Source organism: Anabrus simplex, chromosome 2 (genome assembly GCF_040414725.1).
Source record: "Anabrus simplex isolate iqAnaSimp1 chromosome 2, ASM4041472v1, whole genome shotgun sequence".
Lineage (NCBI taxonomy): Eukaryota > Metazoa > Arthropoda > Insecta > Orthoptera > Tettigoniidae > Anabrus > Anabrus simplex.
This window is the reverse complement of record NC_090266.1, coordinates 1093442992-1093465496: the sequence shown is the minus strand read 5'-3', so window position 1 is coordinate 1093465496 and position 22505 is coordinate 1093442992.

The window sequence follows — 22505 nt, the reverse complement described above, 5'->3', positions numbered from 1 at the left end:
TGCTTTCTGTTATCTTGTAAACACTTTCACACGCAGTCTTTATTATAAGCATTGAAGTATATTATTTCAAACACTTCCCCTCAGCTTACAACATTTAAAATTACTTGTACATTATCATGGAATTTTCTCCTTTTTTTTTGTTTTTTTGCTATTTTGCTTAACGTCGCAGCGACACAGATATGTCTTATGGCGACGATGGGATAGGAAAGGTCTAGGAAGTGGAAGGAAGCGGCCGTGGCCTTAATTAAGGTACAGCCCCGTCATTTGCCTGGTGTGAAAATGCGAAACCACGGAAAACCATCTTCAGGGATGCCGACAGTGGGGCTCGAAACCACTATCTCCCGATTACTGGATATTGGCCGCACTTAAGCGACTGCAGCTATCGAGCTCGGTAATTTTCTGCTTTAGGTGAGACTTCGTAAGAGTAAATGAATAAGCGGGCAGGTATCTACAATAATTCCTAAACACTCAACGGTAACGCAATATTATTTTTTCCATTTATATGAACAAACTGATTGATATATATGATTATTGATAGCCGGGCTGAGTGGCTCAGACGGTTGAGGCACTGGCCATACGACCCCAACTTGGCAGGTTCGGTCCTGTCTCATTCCGGTGGCATTTAAATGTGCTCAGATACGTCAGCCTCATGTCGGTAGATTTACTGGCACGTGAAGGATCTCCTGCGGGACAAAATTCCAGCACTCCGACATCTCCGAAAACCGTAAAAGTAGTTAGTTGGACGTAAAACAAATAACATTATCATTGATTAATTGATTGATGATTTATTTATTCAGGCAAAATAAAGTCCGGATGGCATTCTCTTGCATATAACTAAACTAATATATATGTATATTGCACCCGTCATGCCGGGCTCAGCTCGGCCGGTGAGCGAAGATCTCCAGGGTGTAGATCGTTCGCTTATCGGCTGTGCGAAAATTTTAAAGTGCAGGGATAGATAAGGAACTAGTGGCAAATGAGAGAAAGCTAAATAGGTTTTAGACATTTATTACAACTACTGCTCTTCATAAATTATACAATAATTAACAAAATCTAGGTATTTTGTTTATATGATTGTCTTCTTTTATGTCGTAGTCACATAGATACTTCATCGGTAAACGAAACAGGAAATGCTTGTATCTGCAAATATAATATTCATATTTTTAGTGAAAAATTAATTAAATAATTAATAATAATTAATTTGAGATGATCTCTCTCTTTGATAATTTAATAATTTGAAAATAAACTTCCTTCCTTCATGGATTTGATTTTAAACAAATTTGAAAATGATCATTTTCATTCCTCTTTGAAAATTAAATAAAAATTTTTCTCTTATAAAATTATAGTTAAGTCGTCTTCTTTGACCTTTAAATTAATTAATAAACTCAACTTTATAATTATTTAGCAGTTGCTTCTCACATAATAGCTCGGAACTTGACCTCATATCAATTTACATTTATCCGTTACTCGAAACAATTAATTAAATTATTCTTACAATTTTCGACTTTGTGAGTTCAATCCACTGACATGGCCTATACTTATTCATGTGAATTCGTTAAATAAGATCCTATTCCTCCTTAAAAATGAATAAAATTTACTAAAGGTTTGAATCCATTCAAATGGTGAACCACTAAATTTGGCGTAAATTAGGCCGAAAATTCCACAAAATAATGAAGAGCATCATCACAAATATGGATTATAAACTTACATTAAGCAAAACACAGTCAAATCACACATACTACACTCACACAAAGATACACGGAAATATTATATACATATTTACACGGACGCTAGCCCTTGATTATTAATTTTTATGTTTAGACAAAGTTAGGAAAATTATTCTCACGATGACACTATCGTGGTGACCTCCTTTCATCAACTGGGAAATGTGACAGAGCAAGGATTATCACTTAATCATAGAACACAGTTATACGACAACGTGTAGAGAAAATTTACGAACACGAAATCATCCAAAAAATCATCGATAAATCGCTTGAACATAGGCCAGAACAAACATTCCGCGCACGCGGTTCATGAGCTACGACATTTATTTTTACTTCCCCACTATAATTGTGATTCTCGATTAATCTGCACTCATAACGAAGACATTACATCAAGTAACATATTTATTCCATCATTGACTCATTAATGGATGCACAGCTCGACTGCTGGATTCAATAATATCCATCAATCAATCAACTTAATCATCACAGCACAGCAAATATATAACAAATTGTATCGGTCAGATACTGCCATTTCCCAGGCCTAGATTACAATAATGAGCGCACATCAACCATTTTCAATAATAACTAATATTATGCTCATGACCTTAGGTGTTCTTTTACGCGGTAATTTAGTTAAATTATTTTTAATATTATTATTATTATTAGTATTACTGGCCACGCAAGATCATACGTGCTGAAGCTACTACACAATAATATTTCAGATGACTCTATTGCACACAAAACTCAACCATATGTCGCATAATTGAAGAATGAACTCTGACATAATAGAATCCACGGAATTTCTGTCCCATTTGATCTTATTAAAAGTCAAAAAATATTCAAATAGTCCAAGTTTAACGTTGGGGTCAATTTACACTTATTTCTCCTGCCACAATGAACTCGGGACAGTTGAAACACTTCTCGAAGACATCCACTCAAACAAACTAATAGCTTCAAATACTCACTCATTCTCAATCTACCATCACCAAGAAAGAAGAGATGGAAAAATTCTAACTAATAGAAAATGTCTAAACAAATAAGTAGAGGCTATGTCATTACAATTACTTTACAAAAGGAAAGAAAGAATAACAAAGTTTAAATATTACTTGGTGGTGACTGTCGGTTGTAGAACTCGGGCTGATGACCTAGTGCATTATCACCTTACGCACCATCGATCCTCGTCACGCCCGTCTGGACTGCCTTACATTTTACTCGTGCATTGGAGACATGCTGGCGCGCTGGAAATCACACCGTTCACGAAGAAAGAAGACTGACATGATGACTCGGACTCGAACCGGTGACCTCTTCAGTGGAAATCTTGTGAAGCTGAAACTAAAAATCACGTCTAAGACAAAGTCCAAAACTCACACCGATGTCTGATAAGATGACAAGGAAACTTAACTTTTAAAGTCTGCTGAATTATAGGTGGAATCCGCAAACATCTGAACTGCAGTTGTAACCAGTTGTAGGCTCTGAATGACGAAGTTCCCTGGCAAGCGAAGTGCGTCTTCTTCTGCCCGTAGTCGAGGCTGGAGTAATTCTTCTCAGTAAGCGAAATACGTCTTCTTCCGTCCGTTGTTGAAGCTAGAGTAATCCTCCACAAGACGTGTTCAGAGGTAGAAATTTCTGTGAAAATTTTCCCTAGGAAAATCCATTATTCACTGTCTTAAGACAGGGGTGCGTCTTCTTCTCATAAGCGATTGGTTAATTTATTAACTTAGCACCAAATTAATCGCTTGATTGGCTGCCATAGTCAGACGTCATGCACCTTCACAATTATCGATCGAGCACTTGACACACATTCAGCCTGGTCACGTGTCATTCACGGCTGATTCCAAGGTTATTTGGCTGGCTGTCTCTGCGTTCTCCCCTCGCCTGGCCTTGAGTGGAATTCCCAGCCACCTGGCATATCTCGCTCAGTCAACTCGACGTGATAAAACTCCCTTCCTGGTTCATAAAATAATATTTTAACACACAGTAGAAATAAATGCTTTCCAATAAATGATTTTGCCAATTTTGAAGGGGACAATATATATATATATTGCTATTTGCTTTACGTCGCATCAACACAGATAGATCTTATGGCGACGATGGGAAGGAAAGACCTCGGAATGGGAAGGAAGCGGCCGTGGCCTTAATTAAGGTTCAGCCCCAGCGTTTGCCTGGTGTGAAAATGGGAAACCACGGAAAACCGTCTTCAGGGCTGCCGACAGTGGGGTTCGAACCCACTATCTCCCGGATTCGAGCTCACAGCTGCGCGCTCCTAACCGCACGACCAACTCGCCCGGTACTAAACTAATAAAAGACTATGCAGGGTGTATCTTAATTATACCGATAAAAACTCAGGGATGCTCTTCGTATTATGTAAATAACGATGGTACAATCGAATTGGCGGCGATTTGTTTTCTTTTCGAGAAAAAGAGTTTACTTTTTACTTTCGGGTGCGCGATTCAAATTGTCGAACTTGCCGTATTTGCTTTGCCAGAGAGCTAATATATATTTTGCTATTTGCTTTACGTCACATCGACACAGATAGGTCTTATGGCGACGATGGGACAGGAAAGGGCTAGGAGTGGGAAGGAAGCAGCTTGGTGTGCTAATGGGAAACCATGGAAAACCATTTTCAGGGCTGCCGACAGTGAGTTTCGAACCTACTATCTCCCGAATACTGGATACTGACCGCACTTAAGCGACTGCAGCTATCGAGCTCGGTAGAGCGCATATCTCTACCTGCTGCTATGCTTCCGAGGAGGGAAAGAGAGGGATGGGTACTGATGGGTGGGAGGGAGTGGAGGGGAACTAGGGTGTATATAGACGGAGACAGAGTTAATGCTCGGTGCGAATGCACAAGTTTCTCGTTCGACCAGCACAGTCACTTCCCAGCCCCACTAGGTAGTATACAGGTATTTTGTTCATATTAGCTACTATGTTTGCGGTATAAATTGGTGTGAACGTGTCCGTTTCGGTACACCAACGAGGAAATGGTTGATATGCACCTAGGAGTGGCAAAGCAAATGACAACGTGAGAGAAGACGCACTGATTATCGCGTCCGGCACCATAATCTCCACCAGACTAATCAATCAAACTTCATGTCTATTGATAGGTGACTGCTTTAAGGAGGGTGGAACAAACCCCACATATGACAGTGATAAGTACATTTCAGCATCGGTTTATATCAGTGTTTGGGCCAGCATTGTTGGTGACTAGTTACTTGCGTCGTATGACCATCTTCTTCGCCTGAACAGGGAGGAATGCTACCGTTTCTCGGAAGAATTACTGCTTGAATTATTCGAGGATGTTCCTCTGGGTACTCGACAGAGAATGTGGCTGCGTCGTAATGGGGGGTACGTCTCATAGCACTCGCCATGTGACGCAGCACTTTAATGATTATTTCTCCGGTAGAAGGGTAGGCCGCGGTGGGCTAGTTAAATGGCTTCCACGCTCGGACGATTTAACTCCCATGGAATTTCCTTGTTACATGAAGATCGAAGCAGAAGGGGAGAATATTGAAGATTTACTGTAATCAAACCATTGGGCGTGATGTTTCTTTCGTTCAGTATTTCATTTCACAATGTTGTGAGTAAAGGAAAGCACGATCTTGTTGCGACAACGATGCATCTTGCACATGTTAAGTAATAAAGAACGTTACTGATCCCAACAAACGAGAGGAGAAATGATTGTGTGAATTCCTTGACTGGCAAGAGTGTCTTAATTACTGTGCGTTCTTGAACTGTGTATGCAATGACGGCTGCATAATAAACAAAGTGTGGATATTGCCTTTAAGAGACACGGACAATATTCTATGCCAGTCGAACGAAAAACTTGTGCATTCGCGTGGAGAATTATCTCTGTTTCCGCCTATCATACACCCCACTTCCCCTCCCTTCCCTGAAGTCCAGCAGCGGGCAGTGATTTGTGGTCTGGCACAGAAAATGCGGCGAGTTCGTCAGTTTGTAACGAGTAACCTTTTTTCTTCCTTGGAAAGAAAAATTTTCTCGGCCAGTCAGATTGCGTCATCGTTTTTTTACATAACATGAAGAATATCTCAAAATTATTGTCGGTATAATTAAGATACCTTCACGAACACTGGAAAAGCATTTCTATCTGCTATGTTCTAAGTGTCCAATAACGGAAATGGCGGCTGATAATAATAATAATAATAATAATAATAATAATAATAATAATAATAATAATAATAATAATAATAATAATGTCATGCGGCTTTTACAGCCAGATGCAGAACTTGTTAGGCAGAGCCAATGATGGGAATTGATGTCGTCTGCCGTATGACGGGAAACCGTGCTTCATTATGGTAGAAAATGATTATGTGTGTGGTACGCGAGTTGCAGCAATGTTGGGGAGAGTACAAATAAGCCGGACTGGGTAGCTCAGGCGGTAGAGCGCTGGCCTTCAGAGCTGAAGTTGGCGGGTTCTATCCCGGGTCCATCCGGTGGTACTTGAAGCCTCACAAATACGTCAGCCCCGTGCTGGTAGATTTACTGGCATGTTACAGAATTTCTGCAGGACAAAATTACGGCACCTTGGCGTCTTTGAAAACCATAAAAGTAGTCAGAGGGACGTAAAACCAATATTATTATTAGTAGTAATAATGCACAAAACAAATCCCCGCACCAGAGGAATGAACCACTTACCATTAAAAACCTAGTATCGAGCTAGAATTTGAACCCAAGCCTTTGCTCGAAGACCACGACACAGACCAATTAGCCATGGAGCTGGATGGATGGCACATTTCATATACATAAACTAGGAACGAAAAAATAAATCAATATAAGCTAACTTAATCATTTTAAACTTTTACTGAATATTACAAACGATAAGACTAATAATGTAACTCATTCAGGCGTATATGAACATAATTGGGAATTGGGAAAAGGAACAATAATTAGACATTACTAAAATATACACTATATGCTTCCGATATTGCCCAAATATATTGTACCGGAAACACCGCTACGTGAAAAGAGTTCGAAGTATGTGTGTTGAACTTCACGCGAAGTGGAAGATAGGCAGCCCGCCGAATTCGCTGACGTGCCCAGCCGTGACGTAGCCGCTTCGAGTGAGCTCCACACAGCCAAGCGTGACCATATGTGGTAATGCCCGGGCCCATGTGCAAAAGTCTATTTAGCGTTAAAATAGCGTTCAAATATTAAATGCAAATTGCAGACTTTTGTGGAATTCATCGTGGGACATGTTCAATTCGAGCACGTTTTCTTAGTGCTTTCTCAGATGAAATTCAATATTATCCTTGGTTCTGATTTCCTTATTAAGCATGGAGGAGTGATTGATTATGCTGCAAACGTCATTACGTTTTACAATGTTGACCCTGTAGAATTACAACTGATTGAAGGAGATGATGTTCGAATACAAGGGATAAATTCCCCACAGGAAGACTTCGATGGTGGGAATAGCTATGCTGCGCCAGTCTAAAATGAAGAGGGTGATTCAATTGAAGTGGGACCGGTCGAAGATGTGCCTATTATGGAAGAGATGTACGACGACGGTCCAGATTATGTCAGCTCCATAGTCAGTGTAATTGAAGACCCAGCCGCCAACAAAGACGTTGCAGATTCAGTCGAGGAAATCTTCAAAACTTATCCAGGCGTATTAAATAATAAGCCCGGAGAGATCCGAGATTTTAGATACAATCTAGATGTTAAGAATACTTTCACATACAAGAAACGACCCTATCCTATAGCAGGAAGATGCAGGGCAGAAGCAAGAACGCAAATCAAACAGATGGAACCATCGAAGGAATATATGATGCTTCCAGCTTGAAGACAACTTCGAAAGAGAGGCATAAAGAAAATCCTGATCGAATTTTCTTTACCCCAAGACGGGGGGACATGTACCGGAAACGCCGCTACGTGAAAGGTGTTCGAATTCTGTGTGTTGAACTTCGCGCGAGGTGGAAGATAGGCAGCCCGCCGAACTCGCTGACGTGCTGAGCCGTGACGTAGGCGCTTCGGGTGAGCTCCATCGGTGGTCACGGCTCCACACAGCCAAGCGTGACCATATATGGTAATGAGCCCGGCCTATATGCAAAAGTCTATTTAGCGTTAAACTATTGTTGTTTTGACACCGCCAACATGGAGGCCATCGTAATAGATGCAATCTGTCAAATTCTTGAGAAAATCCACTCTTTACTTTGGGAGTTATAGGGGTGGATAATAACCACGTTCTAGATGCTTCGTCACAATCTGGTATAAAAGGAGGGTGATCCGGACTACAGATTCAGTGTTTGTTACTCCACCATCTCTGCGACACGGGTGACGGGTGGAGCTCTACAAGTGCGGACCGAACCTATGGTCGGTCGAGTCTTTGCATTTCGAGTGTTCGGTTCCAGCGGAGGTGGAACTTTATAATTTTTATCAAGTGCCACGTTAGGACTTGTGTTTCAGTGATTAACTGAAGGAACTTAGAATTTCTCTCATGAGTGTCGTAACTTTTCCAAGTGCTACATTTGAACTTGTATTTCGTAAACAGGCTTTGGGAACATATAAATTTTCCGAGTGACTCATTTGAACTTGTGTTTTGCGACAAGCTGCCGAGCATAAAACTTTTCTTGTGAATGTTGCAATTTTCTGAGTACCACATTGAACTTGTGTTTCGTGACAGGCTGTATAAACATACAGTACCCATGGCATATCTGAGCTTGTGTTTTTCTCTCGTGAATTTCCGAGGGAACACAGAACTTTTCAGTGTCATAATTGAACTTATAATTTATACATCGTAATTATTTTTCATGGACAGTGTTAGTCTCTTTCCAAATGCAGTTTTGCTTCAATGATCACCTAATGACATTGCTTAACAGTCTTCAGATTCACGTAATTTTGTTTATCGACGGAATAGGACATTTCCGAGTAACATTTAACTTGCTTAATTTATTACGAACGTGCCAATGTGTCCTGAACTTGTATGGACTGTGCATCTTGTGCTAAATATTGTGTTCTAATCATAAACTGACGAGACCACTGAGTTAGGAACTGTGATGACAATGATTGGTGACCCAATAGAACATTCTAGTCTGCCATGCCAGTGTTAGCAAACTTATGCCATGAACTTGACATTATAAATTATACGTTATTTTCCCAAATATTAATTCGGCTGACACCTAACACATGGTCATATATTGAATTCAATCGTCTTATTTACAAGTGATAATTTATGAACATATGTGATTCAGCGAGGTGTTTGAATCAAGATTCTAGTGTCAATTTCATTAACATTTAACAGATTCAATTTGCAATGAGTGTACGCAATAATTTTAAGATTAATTTATTTAACAGTGCTACAAGTAAGTTTAATGCCATATGGAGGACTTGTGTGTGAATCACGCCTCACCTTTCATCAACATTGTCGTGTGAGATCGAACCCCGCAACGTGTGCGCCTAGAGAATCGAGAACTCCCAGATCCTCGAGAACTTCGAGAAATTCTCGAACTTCCAGAAATTCTAGGACGTCCAGAACTTCACATCCGGGACGAGCGTGGTTCCTGTCCAGGCCGTGCCCAGCAACCATCTCGGAGTCCGGAGATTCCAGCCTACAACAACGCCTCAACTCAACTTGTATGAAAGGTGATACGAATTTTTTCCAATGAACAATAAAATCAGATTCTAAAAATATCTAAGTTCAATGAACTAATACCCCTCTCTGTACCAACTCCAATGTTTTCCTCCCTTAGAAATAGTCCATGATCTTCAAGCTAGTGTCAGCGCCCCAAAGACAGACATCTTTCCCCGGTACAGTATATCGCATGAAAGAGGTTTTCTGGACAGTTATTCCTTGTCATCCCAGAACTACTTCATTCTCTCGTCTCTTATCCTTCTCTTGTCCTCAGATCCTATCAGTTTAGCTCACTCATTATCTGTTCCTCCTAAAATTTTGGGAGGTTGCCGATTCAAATCTTGAGCTCCTTGCTGTGATTCCTACCTCTTCTGCAACCTTCTTCACTCCAGCGTAGGCCATACATTTAATTTCCAGGTTCAGTCGTTACATTCCGAGGTGTATTCCCTATATTCTTTCCACTTCTAGAAGTTTATCTTAGGTTCACATTATTTTCCCTGGTACTATTTCGAACAGGATCAGTGGTAATACTTCTCTTTGCCTGTCTTCTGTCGTTATTTCAAATAAATCTGAGGTTTCTCCGAAGAATTTCACTTTCGAGTTCATGTCGTTCAGAGTTAACCTCGTGATTTCTCCTGTGTTTTCCTGTCAACCCTGAAATCGTCTATGACGTTAAAGTCTGCCTGTCAATCGAGCCTTCCTCGTTCTGCAAGTCGACAACGATGAACACGGTGTTTTGGATTCTTATAGCTTTTGTCCTTAGAATTTTTTTTCAATTTGAAAATCTGTTCTAAGTACGATCTCCCTTTTCAGAAGCCAGCTTGGTATTCCCTAGTAAAATGATTTCTTCGACTCTCCACAGCAGGACTTTAAATAGTATCTTACGTGCGATTGAAAGTAAGGAGGTTCTATGGTTATTCACGTCCATTCGGTTGCCTTTCGTGGGGAGTGTGTGGATGAGCGCACATTTACAGTTACTCGGGACACTTTAGATTGTACATATCTCTTCTATGGGGCGGTGGTTTCTATCTGCTATAATTTCTCTTCCGATCTTTCACATATCTGTCACAATTTTCACCCTAAAGTTTATTATTTTTAAGCTTTCTGATTATATCATATGATTACATGATGAGGTAGCTAAATCTGAGTGTAAATTCGAATTATTTTTCAACATAAAATATTTTAGTGAATAAAATGTTTCCGTGTTACTCATTGATTTATATTAAATTCACACGTACACATTCAATTTGTATACATTATATTAGTAATCTGAATTGGCAAAGTATGAGAGAGCGAGCCTATACATTGATCAGACTATTACCCGATATAAATTTCCAAAAATTTTGTTTCACTCATGGGATGTGAAAACAGCGAAGATCGAGAAGTCCTGCCATTCCACTTAGTTAGTATTCTTCCTATGGATCACTCTACCACCCATCAAGGGAGGAAGATATCGATATTAATATCGATGTCGTAATACAAAAGTAGTGAGTTATTAGAAGATGAAGAAGGAAAAATAGAGAAAAAATACGTCCTTTTCTGATTACAGTGATAGTTTGTCCTTGAAAGAAATATACTGCCTGACAATCAAATTGAAGCACATAGAAGGGGAGGACGCGAAATAGAACCTCACGTGTGGAGAGGGTATGCGATGTTATTTCAGTGATTACTAAAATCGACTCAGATTTACATAGAACTCGGCGGGACAAACCCATTTCTCAGTGTGACGTTGCACACCCTCTGGCCTGGACGCATGAACTGATTCAGTTGGGAAGGGTGTCATAAAACCTTTGTAGGGGAGATGACCTTCGATGTTAAGCCCCTTAAAACAACAAGCACCGAGCTCGATAGCTGCAGTCGCTTAATTGCGGCCAGTATCCAGTATTCGGGAGATAGTAGGTTCGAACCCCACTGTCGGCAGCCCTGAAAATGGTTTTCCGTGGTTTCCCATTTTCACACCAGGCAAATGCTGGGGCTGTACCTTAATTAAGGCCACGGTCGCCTCCTTCCTACTCCTAGCCCTTCCCTGTCCCATCGTCGCCATAAGACCTATCTGTGTCAGTGCGACGTAAAACAACTAGCAAAAAAAAAAACAACAAGCATCATCATCATCACAAAACCTTTGTATCCGAACAAACCACGGGAACTTTGCACCCATCCACTACAAGTGGAACAGAATCCCAACGCCTGAGTGTGACGGTGGCGCTACACAACAGACAGTGAAGCACATTATCGAAGAATGCAAGACTAGAAAATACAATGGCAGTGCTAGTGACTTTGCTTTTGCGACTCCAGAGGCTATAGACTATATAAACAATTTAGACATATGTACATAGTGTGGATCTTGTAACAATAGACGCTGTATCTCTAGCCATACGCTAAATAAAATTTTAAAAAATCGTTTACTGAGGAAAGCTGGCCGCATTATTGCAACTGTTCCTTGATGTCCTTGAAACTGGCACAGGAACTGAGTTGACGTCCGAAGTGGTCCTACACATATTCTATTGGGGACAGATCTGAGGATTTTGCTGGCCACGGGAGTACCTCAACATTACGTAGAAAGTTCATAGACACACGTGCCGAGTGTGGACGAGCATTATCCTATACGAAAATGGCATCATGATACCGTCTTATGAGAGGTAACGCATGAGGAGGCAAGATCTCCGTGACGTACCCTTGTGACATCAGAGATCCCTCGTATTACCAGTCGTGAACTGAAGTCATACTCGACGGCTCCCCACGCCTTGACGCCAGGAGTAACACGACTGTGCCTCTTAAAAACATTGGAAGGATGGGACCTCTTCCCAGGTCACCGCCATACTCGCAGATGATGGTCATCCGGGGAAGTGTAGAACCGCGATTCATCGCTGAACAAAATTCGACCCCCATGGCACCACACCAAACGCACCCGTTTGTGTTTTGGTATTAACGGCAGCCTACGCATGGGACGGTAATTCCCTAATCCGGCTGCCGCTTGTCTCTGACAAATGGTGCAGGAAGACACGGAATGTTTCAGAGATCCAATTACTTGTAAACGGATGGCGGGCGCAGATATGACGGGCTTTCGATATGCTTCGTGCACAATATCGCGATCCTCCCTTGTGGTGCTCAGGCGTGATCGTTCGGAACCTTGACGACGAGTATGCCTGACCTCACATTCCCATGCAGTCCAAAATCAGGCCACTGTCAGATCCGAATGCTCCACAAATCTGGACATTGCACGATTCAACAAGCTGGCCAAATGGAGACCCATAATGAGGCTCCTTTCAAAATCTGTCAGATGCTGATAATGCCGTCTCTCACTAGTACGCATCATCTCCGTGTCCCTAGCATTGCCCCGTCGGCGGGTGCAGAGTGAGCCTCGGCCCACAGGTGGCCACGGCTAATCCGTAGTTCGATAGCTCTGCACTCTGACCGGCCAACCGAGCAGAGTAGGAGTGGCCACGTCTCTACTCTGTCTCTACGCCTCTCAATTCGAGAGAATTAAAGGGGCTGGTCCCCACCGTCCTGAAATTGGTTGTCCAAGGTTTGCCATTCCCCTGCACTAAGCCGAATGCTGGTACAGCTCCTAGTGTGAGCCACGGCCGCAACCCTCTCACCTTCTCCGCGCACCTTATACTCCCATGGAAATCTCCTGGCCAGAGACGGCGTCGCGGTCTAGGAGGCCCGCCTCCACGTTCAAGGGAAGAATGCAGACATTTAGTACTGTGTACGCTGTTCACGTCCCTTATGTACCCTACAAAGCCTGATAACAACATTAAACCCGAACAACTCTAATGCCCTCTGCTGGCCGTTCTACTTGCCACAGAGAATTACAACTCTAATCATTTACATACCCGCCGATAGTGTGTCCGTGTACTATGTTACAAAGACTTACGAAAACTTATTCCGGGTGCTTCAATTATTTCTTTTTTCAGGCAGTGTATATTATTGCATTGAGAGCCAAATCAACAGAGTTACTGGTTGCTTATGCAAGAATTAATCCAATTCCTCTAGTTGTAGACATGTCACCAGGAAATTTTAAGGGGATGAGCGAAATTTGCGATAGCTACATCTGCTTTACCGTGTATACCTGCCTGTCTACTGATCACAAGAAAAGAAAACTAAATCATCCCAGTTCAATAATAGTAGAATATCGACTTATACATCCAAATATCGCAGGTTAATTCCAGATCAAAGTCCTACGATGTTTGGTGTGAAAAAGATCGATGATAGATGTGTTAAATTACTTTGTCAACTGGTAGATTAAAAGGGAATGTCGAAACTCACACACAGGCTATCTAAGTGGTGATAGATCAACATTTTTGCATGCGGTGAACTTGACTATATGAATCATCTTCTTCTTATTCTTCATCATCATTATCACCATCATCATCATCATCATCATCACCGTCGTCGTCGTCTTACAATATTATTATTATTATTATTATTATTATTATTATTATTATTATTATTATTATTATTATTATTATTATTATTATTATTGTGACAGCAGAGGTACTTACGAGAAGAATCACACTTCCCAGCTTTTTCCACGTATTTTGCAACTTTGACTCGTTCTTGCTTTTCTCAATACAATCAACAACATGTGCAACAATTACTTTTATTTTTTACAATTCGCCTTACGTCGCTCCGACATAGATAGGTTTTATGGCGTCGATGGGATAGGAAAGGGCTAGGAGTGGGTGAGAAGGAAGTGGCCGTGGCCTTAATTAAGGTACAGTCCCAGAATTTGCCTGGTGTGAAAATGGAAAACAACGAGAAGCCACCTTCAGGGTTATCGACAGTGGGGTTCGAACCCGCTATCTGCTGATGATAGCTCACAACTGCAGGACCCTAACTGCACGGCCTACTCACTCGGTCTGGATATCTAGAGCACATAACCAAAGTAACCAAAGTAAAGTGAGTACAAAATATACATTAACTCTATATAATTAACAATTAACTATACTAGAAATCCTATCAATTAATACATTAGAAAACTAGTTAACAAGATTTGTGCACTGAGAGCACTGGGAGAGTGCTAACAGTGAAGGAGTGCACAGTGTGTGGACTTTCTAGTCCCATTTAACCCCATACATATTTCAGTCCAGTACATTCATGTACCGATAATGAATATTCGAGTTACTCCGGAATAGGAAACTTCGAAAAACAGTTTTCATCAATTTAAATTTCTCCCCTAGAATGCAAGTGCAAATCTCTCTCTACATTACAAGCCGAAGGAAAAATATTACAACGAAACCAAAAAGAAATAGTGTTAAGGGGTCTAAATTTAGAGAAGGTTAGGGATTCAATATAGGATAGAATTTCCCCCAAATTATGTGACCTGAAAAAATGCTAATGAACACGGGTGTTCAATTGAATCTAGGGATAATCCCAACCTACGTTGGAACTAGGAAAGGCAAATTAAATCCATAAAGGTTAATGATCGTTTAAATTTTATAAATACCTAGTCTCAGCAAAAGAAAAATGGGTAAATCATTCAAACATCCTATTCAACTCCAAACGCTTATATCTGCAGCCACATGGCCCCGTAGAACTTGCCTTGTTATCTCTTAAAAGCAACTAATATTTCCTATACAATTTTTTTTGAAAATCCCTAAGGTGTCTGACGTTTACATTATTACAAATTAAAAAAAACCTAAAATATCTCCCTCAACCAGGAGAGGATTCTAGTGGAACGTCCATTTTAAAGTTTGCTCTTGAGTCGCTGGCACGCCGTTTTATAGATAGCATGCTGGCAGTTGATTGGGCACAATTAATGCCATCCTAACAGTCCGGAGAAAATATATAACAACCCCGAAAATTACATTTATTATGTCAATATAAGTTTCGGAGATCCAACATCACAGAAACAAGCAACAGTCATTACATCACTCCGTATGGGGTTGGCGTCAGAGAGGGCAGCCGGCCACATAATAAGGGCAAATACACATGTGCGACACAGTTTACACCGAAGACCCCACAGGTGTGGGAAAAGCTATACTAGGAGAAGGTGAAGAAAACTATAACGTTTTGAGAAAAACAGCCAAATGGCACGCAGTACAGTGGAGGAAGGGAAGTCTACTTGCAGGAGAAAAATATACATGAAGTTTCAGTACTGTAAATGCTTTAAATCAGATGTCGCACGGTATAAATGGACTATGTGTGGGCTAACTACAGGCATATATAAACATGTCACAATTATTATTATTATTATTATTATTATTATTATTATTATTATTATTATTATTATTATTGTACCGGGCGGTACACCTCCACAACGCAAATTCAAATATTGCGCCAATTTAAACTCCTCTACAGGAGAACGCCTGAACTTTAACAACTATATTAATCCAATGGTTTCTCGAAAGATGTCACCACAGTAAATTTGGTAATTTTGCAGTGTCTGAACGGTGTCTATTTCGACTTGTGTTTGTTTCCGCCGGATAAGGAAATTTGGACGTTCTCTAACAGATGTCTCTACAAAAACTATAATAACGCACTCTGGTGTGAAGGAATGAACTGTCCTGAAGAAATTTAACATTCATAAGTTTTGTTTTTGCTAAATTTTGTTCTGTGGTTTGAGAGTTGGCAATGTTAATCCTTTCTTTCCGCCAGTTTTGAAATTAGCTAAACCCGAATTTCTTAAATTAATTTTCGGCCAATCGAGGATTTCTTCCCCAACCTGCTCTGTAACTGTGTTCTGTAACCAATAAACTGCTATGGGTGTGTCTTATCATTCATGAAAGGTCTCGAATTTTCCACGAGGGTATATAAACTGCTGATTTTCTGGTCTCCTCGCCACTTCAGTAACATCTCTTCTAGTGTGATTATATAGCAGGGGGCGGGAAGCGCCTCTTTCTTCGGGCAGCAGTTCATCTATAAGGTAATGGCCATTTAATAACTTCATTTCTCGCTAGCTCAGCAGTTTAACCCTCGGGGCAGGTTCAAAAACTTTTCTCGTGTAACCTATCTTTAAAATGTAATAGACACTTGGTAAAACTTCGTCTCTTTAACTATAAATTGGGATAGAGAGTGCTAAACCCTCTCGAGCTCCCGCTCCTATTGTTTTGAGGTGACTTTGTTTTCACAACCGTTTCTTCCTTTCTTAATGTAATTAAGTCTTCTTATACAAGTCACCTCTTTAGTATGGGATTAGCCCTTGTGTATGCGGCCTAGTGCCAAGTAGGTTTTAAAAGTGTATTAGGAGTGCAAGTTACGCCTCCAGTCCAGTTGGTATTTTGGGCCATGTAATTAACCTGCTTCTTTACTGAATAGACCCAGTAGGTTGGGTATTTATTACCCCTGTTCTTGGTATGCCTTGAGGGCAGTTTGAAGTATAGTTAGTTGTGGCCTTTGATGGGCTTGAACCTTGAGAGCGGGTTTGCTCTTTCTTAAATTTGGTTTCTGTGTGCCTCCAGGAGGCTTTATATGGTAATCAAGAGCCAGTGCTCCTTTGTATGATTGGGGTTTTCTGCCCCTTTGTTTGAACTTGGTATATAGGTAAAGTTGGGCTTATAGCTCAAGGTTCGTGAGTGTCGGGCTCGAAGCCCAAAATATTGTAATGAACTAAAATTGTACATTCTTAATTTGTTGATCTGCTACTTGGTACCTGTTATATTCTGTTATTTATTTACCTTGAAAAGAAAATATAACCTTTGTTAAAGTTTTAAATTAACTTTAATTTCGTAAGTTGAGACCTATTCCACCCAGCACCTTCTTTCACCTGTGCTGTTCCACAGATACCTCGGAACAATTATTATTATTATTATTATTATTATTATTATTATTATTATTATTATTATTATTATACCATCATAGAACACCAAATTATAGTGCATTACATGGAAGGAAGGAGGCTTCTTAATTTTCATTATTGTTGATATCGTGATTTTTTAAATGTATTTTGATATATTTTAGACATTTACTGATATATTTTTATAATTTTTCTAATTCTCTCTTTGTTTTTTTTTTTTTGTATTTTATGTGTAAGGATGTCCCACACTCCCAATCCCCGGGCCAGTGGAAAGAACCAATTAAGGTTAAATCACCGACCCGGCCGGGAATAGAACCAAACGCCAGCACGCTAACCATTTAGCCATGGAGCCGGACTTGATCACAGCCACGTGACCACCAGCTATAGATATAGTTCGAACCACAGGGACATGAATGTTCGTTTCATAAGTCCACGTATTGGCCGGGAATCAAACCACTGCCGCCTTAGTAAGAAATCAGTTACGATGTCACTCTGTTAATACGTCCCCTCACTGTACTATAGAAATGGAACGTACTGATAGAATGCTCTTTGGGTGATGTGTTCTAAACGTATTCAAAAGTTAATACTCGTGGTTACGCAACAGGGCTGAGTGGCTGAGACGGTTTGAGGCGCTGGTCTTCTTACCCCAGCTTGGCAGGTTCGATCATGGCTCAGTCCGGTGGTGTTTGAAGGTGCTCAAATACGTCAACCAGTGTCGGTAGATTTACTAACACGTAAATGATCCCCTGCGGGAATAAATTCGGGCACCCTGGCGTCTCAAGAAACCGTAAATAAAGTAGTTAGTGGCGACGTAAAGACTAGAACATTATTTTTATTATTAGTTAAGACCTGTAAAAATACTGTATGCCGAGGAGAGCCAAACACCAATTAACTGTACAAACTCCTGTTATTGTTTAATAGTTTCGCTCAACTGCACAACACATATGGTACTCTGTTGATATTAGATTCTAATTTAAAGAAACAGAGAATGTAATAATCTTTGTTTAAAAGAGGTGTAGATTAAATGTAATAGAGTTAACATCTTTCTTCAGAAGTCTCATAATTTCTAGATGCAACGTCATTAACAATTATTTGAATTATACTACAATGTGGTTCACGAGAAGTTTAAGCGAGTCATTAATCCACAACATTCCTTGCTATAAAATGATGTACCTGTTTCAAATCAGAACAATTTATAAGTTTTTTAAACGTTAGGTATTGTTGGATTTGTTCATAATTACCCATTCCGTAGAACTAGACCATGTAAATTATATTTTTATGTAATAAAATTAGCGAGTACGCAGGAAATTTGGGTAAATTGACGGAAGAACTTCAATATAAGTTTGAGTACTGAAATTCATATTTTACGAACGAATAAATTTACACCACACTACTCTGCAGCTAAAGGTGTACGTGAATTATGTAATGAAGGAAAATGCTTGAACTTTCAAAATTATACGACATAATTAGACATATGGATTAATTTTGTAGAAAGACTGTGAGAATACGGAAGTCAGTTTCAACATAAATACAGTATATGTTATTAAATACAATGCCTTCATTATGTTCAACACAGCCCTAGATCATATTACTAAACGTCTTACTACTCCATCTCTTCTTTATTTGCAGCTCAGCGTGCGCTTTAATTTTAAGTGTATGTTGGGCAATCTTCTTTTATATATAATTTGTTCCACCCCTTTAGTGAGTGCTAGTGCAGGCATCATAATATGACGCAATCTAGTTTTTACGGATATTACCACGCTGTCAACACCACGTCATTTTGATGTCATGTCCAGCAGAGTGTCAACATTGGTGGGAAAAGTGTCACATGTCTGTCTAGCGTCACTTTGTCCTTTTTCATAAATATCGCTGTGGCAGCTTAAACGAATGTCGTATAAAGCTTCCAATTCTGCGTCTGGAGGAAAGTTGGGCCATACTTTTAAAGGATGATTTCATTGTAGTTTGACTTCAGTAAGCGATGTTTAAAAAATACACGTTGTGCACGGCTTATTAAATAAATAATATTTGCTGAACTATTTGCCTGAAAATAACCAAATAAACAGAAATGACAAATAGATAAATAAGAATAAAATATTGACTAAGTGTGCTTGTTCTTTTTTACTATTTGTTTTTAAAGAAATTATTACGCACTCTTCTGTGACAATCGGCAAACCCATCATGGGCCGGATAAGTAGTAGTAGTAGTAGTAGTAGTAGTAGTAGTAGTAGTAGTAGTAGTAGTAGTAGTAGTAGTAGTTTTTTTTTGTTATGGCAGGGGAAAATCTTTTAAAGACACCACTCTGTGTGGGAGTTGGATTTCCACCAACTAAAAACCCCTGCCCTCTTCACTCAAACCATTCTGGAACTGCTTGTCGGCATGACATCAGAATGGAGTGATGTATGTTATTAAGTTCTTCCTTTCTCTTCTTTCTCCTTCATCCCCATAATGCTTGTCGCCATTGCCTTTACTGTGTTCCAGGCAAACGGGCTCTCTAACATAATCTGAACCAGATTCCCTGGCGTGAGTTGTCGGCCAAGTTGTTGGCAGGCTTTTCTTCGTTCTTCTTCCCATCGAACACAGTAGAAAAAGGTGTGTTCTACTGTATCCCTTTCAGAACAGTACCAACAACCATCTCCCTGCGTCTTTCCCATCTTCATGGCGTATACGCCGAATCTTCCATGTCCTGTCAGGATCTGCGACAGATAGTAATCTACCTGCCGATGCCTACATTTAAGCCAGTCTCCTATGTTGGGTATTAGCTTTTTTGTCCATTGGCCAACATCGGTTGTGCCATCCCATCGGTCTTGCCACTCTAGTAAGAGTTGGTTCCTCGAGGCTTTCTTTTCCTCAGCAGATATAGTTGCACCCCTTTCATGCCAAAGTTTTCTCTCTGCAACGAGGAGGTCAATGGGAATACTGGCAGCTACAATTTGTAAAGCTGCTGTCGAAACAGTTCGATATGCACAGGTAACTCTGAGCAGCATTTTCCTCTGTATTCGGTGAATCTTCCTCCTGAGTGCATTGTGCCAGATAGGTGCAGCATAAAGTAAAATGGAATATACTGCAGAGCACATAATCTGTCTCTTAACTGTTCTTGGTCCCCCGATGTTAGGCATAAGTCTGGCTAATGCCGATGCCTTCTTCTCTGCCTTTTGGGTTACTGCCTTCACATGTGCACCAAATGTGCAATTCCTGTCAATAAGAACCCCAAGGTATCGTACAGACTTTCCTGGGATAATCACTGTATCATTTAATAAGAAACGGACATTTTTCCAATTCCTGGAACCTTTCAAAATTACAGCCTCAGTCTTATGTGGAGCCAATCTCAACTTATTATTTACCATCCAAAGGTTAACTCGTCTCAGTGATTCATTTACTCGGAAGGTCAGTTCTTCTACATTCTCTGCTATTACCACTATTGCAAGGTCATCTGCATAACCAATAGATGTTGTCCCTTTTGTCAGCTGCAGGCGTAAGACACCATCATATAGAATGTTCCACAAGGTGGGTCCTAGGACAGATCCCTGTGGAACGCCAGCACTCATTTCAAGATCTTCTAAATCATGAAATCGTATTCTTCGTCCTTTGAAGTACTTAACGATTATTTGTTGTAGATACTGAGAAATGTTCATCCTACGAAGTTCTCTCAAAATAATGCTCCAAGAAGCAGTGTTAAAAGCATTTTTGACATCTAGCGTTATCAAGGCAGCCCATTTTTCACTGCTTTCTGCCTGTAGTAGTAGTAGTAGTAGTAGTAGTAGTAGTAGTAGTAGTAGTAGTAGTAGTAGTAGTAGTAGTAGTAGTAGTAGTAGTAGTAGTAGTAGTAGTAGTAGTAGTAGTAGTAGTAGTAGTAGTAGTAGTAGTAGTAGTAGTAGTAGTAGTAGTAGTAGTAGTAGTAGTAGTAGTAGTAGTAGTAGTAGTAGTAGTAGTAGTAGTAGTAGTAGTAGTAGTAGTAGTAGTAGTAGTAGTAGTAGTAGTAGTAGTAGTAGTAGTAGTAGTAGTAGTAGTAGTAGTAGTAGTAGTAGTAGTAGTAGTAGTAGTAGTAGTAGTAGTAGTAGTAGTAGTAGTAGTAGTAGTAGTAGTAGTAGTAGTAGTAGTAGTAGTAGTAGTAGTAGTAGTAGTAGTAGTAGTAGTACCATGGGTTCAATATTTCGTTTGTTTGTAGTTTAACGTCGCACTGGCACATCGACGGTTCTCGGCGACGCAGGAATGGGAAAGGCAAGAACTGGGGAGGTAACGGCGGCCTTGGCATTATTTAATGTACAGCCTAATGTAAAATGGGTAACCACGGAAAACTACCTTATGGGCTGCCGATGGTGTGATTCGAATCCAACGGCTTCTGAATGCATGCGACCGTAACCGAATGGCAGCTCACTCGGTATTATTATTATTATTATTATTATTATTATTATTATTATTATTATTATTATTATTATTATTATTGGCTTCTTTATTTTTACGCTATCTGTTTAACGTCACACTAACACACATATGTTTTTCGACATCGTTGGTAGGGGAAATGTTTGGAAGAGGAAAGGTAACGCCCACAGCTTTAATGAATATGTTGCCCCGCATTTGCCTGCTGTGAAAATGGGAAACCATGGAAATCTAACTGAAGTTCTGCCAACAGTGAGGTTTAACCTCATTATCTCCAGAATGTCAGCATACAATTACTGACGTGCACCACAAAGCCACACCGCTCGGTGGGAAATTAACGCCATCACAATCAAATACGTTTGAATGTGAGAAGTACACAATGACGTAGTTTTGTTGGTTGTATATAGTTGTGTATGAAACAGTATTATTTACTGTTAGTGTGACTGAGATAGACGTCCAGGAACTTAAAATACACTGCTCAAAAAATTGGAGGGACTTGAGTTCGGTTTAAATTTTGTTTAAAATATACATGGGGCCGACGACCATAGCTGTTAGGCCCTTTTAAACAACAAGCATCATCATTATCGAAATATACATGACGTTCTTTTCTTGTTATAACATTATTTACAAAGATAAGCGCTTCATAAAATAAAATAGTCATTCCCCCTACACATTGGTGAAATGTATTGTGTTATGTTGAATAACAAATTGGGTGATCAATGACGCACGTGTTCTTACACCGACATTTAATGTCTACAAGTGACAAGCTCATGGTTTGACTTCGATTAGCATAAATAAGATAGTTAACGGACGCAGGAGCTGTTCGTGAAATTACACTGTTGCACGAAGGCAGGATATTTGTGCAATAACTGCAGACCTTAATGTGTCTAAATCTGCTCGTAATAGGACCTGAAAAGGATTCAGGGAAATAGGATTATGTATTAGGAGACCAGTAAATGTTAGATTTCTTTTCCTGCTATTCGTCGCACCGACATAGACATGTCTTACAGCAACGTTAGGATAGGAAATGACTATGATCTGGAAGAAAGCAAGTATGGCATTAATTAAGGTACAGACCATG